At 36.2% G+C, this 5,000-nt stretch overlaps 1 long non-coding RNA gene across 1 annotated transcript in view; it reads left to right on the forward strand.

Moving 5' to 3' along the window:
- The window catches only part of LOC119574348, a 16,824-nt gene extending 14,629 nt beyond the window's left edge, over positions 1-2,195 (forward strand). The window contains exons 2-3 of the long non-coding RNA XR_005228857.1: positions 213-215; positions 1,145-2,195. This is a non-coding gene — a long non-coding RNA (uncharacterized LOC119574348). The remainder of the gene's footprint in view (positions 1-212; positions 216-1,144) is intronic.
- Positions 2,196-5,000: the final 2,805 nt, after the last annotated feature.

A 5,000-nucleotide genomic window follows, 5' to 3' on the forward strand; every position in this document is an offset into this window, starting at 1 on the left:
TAGGAAAATCATGGTAAATAGAATATCTTCTTCACAGCTAGTGGCTGACATGTGGCACTTGGATACCATTCAGATGTTTCTCTGTTATTATTGAGGATTTAAAACCCATTCAAGGAGTAAGTGTTATTGAAGTTTATAATAAAATAATACTATCTATGCTAAAATGAGGGTTTCATAAATATAATATAATGTATAAATATAAAACTACTCAGATCGTATATAATGGCATGAATCTATGCAATTTGTTTGTTTGTCAAAAGTAGTTATGTTCCTACAAGAAATTAGTTATATTGAACCTTTTATTGTTTTATCATTCCTAAAATAGAACCATGGTTTCTCTTTTTTAGGAATGGGTTTTGTGTTTTTTTGTTCTGTTTTGTTGTGTCTGCTTCCTGAGAAGCCCTTGGAGAGATCCACCAGATTGTAAAGCAGATGCCATCCTTAGGAATCCTCTGAACTGATACAAGGAAGAAATGAAGGAATTTGAGGAAAGTCTGTACAGACAAAGGATTCAAGAAGGAAGACATAAGAGAAGGACAGTTATACTACACACAGTGGAGAAGTGGACCTCTGTGTCAATTAAGTTTTTTTTTAGTTGTATAAGTTCAATGATTTATAATTCACTATATCAAGAAATGTAAGATTATCAATTGTTTGATATTACCCTTCTCTCAGTTATCTCTAAGACTGAAATTAGATCATCAGTAACCCCTCTTATGATTATTATATTTTTATAGTGTGGGTTCATCAAGAGTATGACTTTGGTAATGATACAGGAGAGCTCACACTTGACGTTAATTAATAGTGCCCCTCTAGATAAAGTCCAAGGATTTCCCAGTAGAAAGGGAAATAGTGGTTTCGACCTTAGAAAGGAAAGAGTGGGCCCAAACCTTATGGTGGCAGCAGTGGGATCCGAACCCACGCCTCCGAAGAGACTGGTGGAGATGAGAAGGAAGGTGAGAAAGATGCTGTGGCAGAAATGTATGCTTTACAGAATGAAGTGATTGAATTAAACTTAGGTTTAATCAAAGTGAATGAAAGAGATAAAGAAAGGAGTAAAAGAAGAGATACTAGAAAAAAAAAATGAAGAGAAGTATCTCAATGCAGATGAAGAGCGTAGAATACTTACAGATGTAAGAGTTAGACGACAACCCAAGAGATTTGAAGATTATGTTGTATAATATAGGAGTATTTGTAATGGTAATAGGTTAATTACAGAGCCAACAGGAATGTTTAAAGACAAGTTAGTAGGTATCAGTTATATTGTTATTTTGTGGTGCTAATATTGGTGCTATAATATTAAGCCGCAGATGTGAAATTAGTTATACTACCAGATTGTGATATTTAGAATGAAGATTTTGATGAAACCTATGCCTTGGCCAGGATAGGATGTGACTTTGATGAATCCTAGCTTAGAGTTAGTAGAATAACTGTTAGGATTGATGATGATTGTTGTTCCCTATAAATGGGTGATGAGGACACCAGATCGAGGACATTCTTATGAATGTTTGTCTGACTTTATATTGTTGACTTGTATACTATAGATTTAGATATATTCGACTTCTGCAGAACAAATTGCTTGGAATTTAGGTTAAGGGGTTGTAAGAATAAGCGTCTACCTGAAGGTCCCCACTCAGTTGGATATGGCTAAGTGTGAACCCAGTTGAGCACTAGGCTAGAGTATGTAATACTTCATGATGCAACCGGTGCAAGGTTAGAAACAATTAACTTATCCTCTGATTCTCTATAGGGCTGGGGAAGTTGATGTGATTTCCTGCAACAGATAGGGCCTGTCAATGTGTAAAGATTAGATCCTCTGGCTGTATTTTGGTAGAGTGACCAAGTATTGTCTGATAGTACGACACAAAATTTGTATGGAACTTTGTATACAATCTAGTGATATGTCTACCCTCCTCTAGCATGAGAATGTATAACAATTCTGAATACAGCAGAACAGGAGCGGACAAGACATTTGTATTTTGATATTGATATTGACTGATAACTAGAATTGTGAATCTTGATAATGGTAGTATACTTGATGAAATGTGATTAATTTGTTCCTATACTTGGTTCAACGAATTTTTGGTCTCCCCTAACCCCAAAGGCGTGTAATGAGCACTAAGTCACAAAGTAAGAATGACCCAAAAATTCGTCTGTGACCACCCTTTGTATACCTCACTTACTTGGTCTTAACTCATATGTTAATTATGTATACCTCATTTAATTAGTCTTTAGCTGGTAAGATAATTAGTACTTAAATAATTATTTAGAAAGGTGATATTTTATTTTCTTAGAAAGATAAAACTTTCCTTTACTATTTTTGTATCAGGTGCTATATATGTTATATTATTACACTAAGATAAGGAAACGGTGTAAATATGCGTGTTTACCCTACAAAGTTCAGTTTTCTGTGTTTCCCCCACAATGCATTCTCTTTAATTAGAGGGTACGCAGTTATATTTCCCTGTTGCTTATTATATTAAGGTTCCATAATGGATATTTTAATGAAGAAACCTATATGTATTCATTTTGTTTCTGGAGAAATTCATTTGTTCTGGTATTATGCATGTATGATTAAGACGAAACAATATGCTTGTAATATATGTGACCTGAGTAGATGTTAAAATGTAAAGAATATACAGTGTTAAACCCTGATATTATATTCATAACCAGAGAGAGAGAGAGAACCGAAACAAGTGCCTGGTAGATGCCCGAAAGAGGTTAGTAAAATTCTTTAAATACCAGAAGTAAGAAAGAACATTCAGCTGTGCCAATATCAATAATAAAATTATAAAATACTATAGATCTAATTGCAGAACAATAACAAAGTAATCATTTGAGAACAAATAGGAAAATCATGGTAAATAGAATATCTTCTTCACAGCTAGTGGCTGACACGTGGCACTTGGATACCATTCAGATGTTTCTCTGTTATTATTGAGGATTTAAAACCCATTCAAGGAGTAAGTGTTATTGAAGTTTATAATAAAATAATACTATCTATGCTAAAATGAGGGTTTCATAAATATAATATAATGTATAAATATAAAACTACTCAGATCGTATATAATGGCATGAATCTATGCAATTTGTTTGTTTGTCAAAAGTAGTTATGTTCCTACAAGAAATTAGTTATATTGAACCTTTTATTGTTTTATCATTCCTAAAATAGAACCATGGTTTCTCTTTTTTTAGGAATGGGTTTTGTGTTTTTTTGTTCTGTTTTGTTGTGTCTGCTTCCTGAGAAGCCCTTGGAGAGATCCACCAGATTGTAAAGCAGATGCCATCCTTAGGAATCCTCTGAACTGATACAAGGAAGAAATGAAGGAATTTGAGGAAAGTCTGTACAGACAAAGGATTCAAGAAGGGAGACATAAGAGAAGGTAGGTTTTATGATCATGGGATTTGGGGGTATACTTCTGCCAATGTCAACTATTTTGTCAGCAAGCTCATTCTCTCTGTTGCTTATGTGGCTAGGGTTTATGATTATTCTTCTACCCTGAGCAAGAATCCTCTGTGGTATGGTAAGCATAGGAGGTAGATGTTGTCTTTGGGTAAGTTTTGCTTTAGACAGTCTGTGGCTGCCCTGGAGTCTGTATGATCACGTTCCCTTCCCTCAGGACGCATTGTCTGTTACCCTCATGGATTGTGTGGCATGCACAGGAGGAGCAACTGGTGGGTGCGGGACGTGCACCCGAACTACCAGTTGGCGTGGGATGTCCGCCCAAGGATCTGGCGGGCATCGGACCATCGGATGATCTGCCTGCCGAGGACATGCCGGAGGAGCTGCCTGCCGAGGAGACGCCGGAGAAGCTACCGGGAGTAGAGGGACTGGTGGAGGAGCAATGGTACACCAAGTCAAACAGAAGGCAGGACCGTGGTTGCCGGGAGAGTGCGGGTGACGGAAGGGCAGGTCCTGAGACCACATTATCGCTGGATGTAGGGCCTCAGTGTAGGCATCTCGCAGTTGTGGCTCTCTCAAAATAATCTCCAATTCTTGGAAGATTATTCTGAAGAAAGAAGGGAGATATGTCACAACTGTGAGATTACTCTGGACCTTCGCCGACGTTTACCTCACTCTGTGAGGCAGGATTAGGTCCTTCCCGATTGGCTCATACGCCTCGTGGTTAACGAGGGTATCGGGCCTTTACATCGGTCCTTTTAGATCGGCAAATATAAGGAGCACCAGCCAAAAATTCAGCAGTTGTCCCATGACTTTTGACTAGTGTGCTCCCTTCCGCCATGTGACCTCGCCTGCTCCGCTGGATCCTCTCTCTCTCTCCCCACGCTTCTCTGTTTGTACATATTTTGTTATGTGTATGTATTGTAGTGTAATTTAGTGCCTTTAGCAGTAAAACCTTTTGTATGTTTCCTCTGGTGTCAGGTCTGGTGAGACATGACTGCTCTGATTCCTTCGTCTTTTTTATAAGTCGAACCCTGACAAATATATATATATATATATATATATATATATATATATATATATATATATTATATATATATATTTTCGTATAATATATATATATATATATATATATATATATATATATATATATATATATATATATATAATATACACATTTTTATATCAATACACACATATGAGGAAATATATGTATATTTATATATTTATATATGTATCAGTATATATCTATAAGAATTACCATTGCCAAAAACGCCACAGTTGCTCTCAATAACATTTGGAAAGACCGAAGCATTACCTTACGGACAAAGCTGAGGTTATTGAACTCATTAGTTTTCCCAATTGCATCATATGGTTCTGAGTGTTGGGTGCTGAAGAAGATGGACAAGAAAAAGATCAATAGTTTTGAAATCTGGTGTTACAGACAAGTATTATGTATTAACTGGACAGAAAAGAAAACGAATGATGAAGTGCTGAGAAAAATAAATTGTAAAGACCAGCTGTTGGACATCTTGAACAAAAGGAAACTTAAGTTTATTGGTCATGGGATGTGAAGTAAAAGTATTGAGAAAAACTT

The sequence above is a fragment of the Penaeus monodon genome, chromosome 6 (genome assembly GCF_015228065.2).
Source record: "Penaeus monodon isolate SGIC_2016 chromosome 6, NSTDA_Pmon_1, whole genome shotgun sequence".
In the NCBI taxonomy this organism is placed as follows: Eukaryota; Metazoa; Arthropoda; class Malacostraca; order Decapoda; family Penaeidae; genus Penaeus; species Penaeus monodon.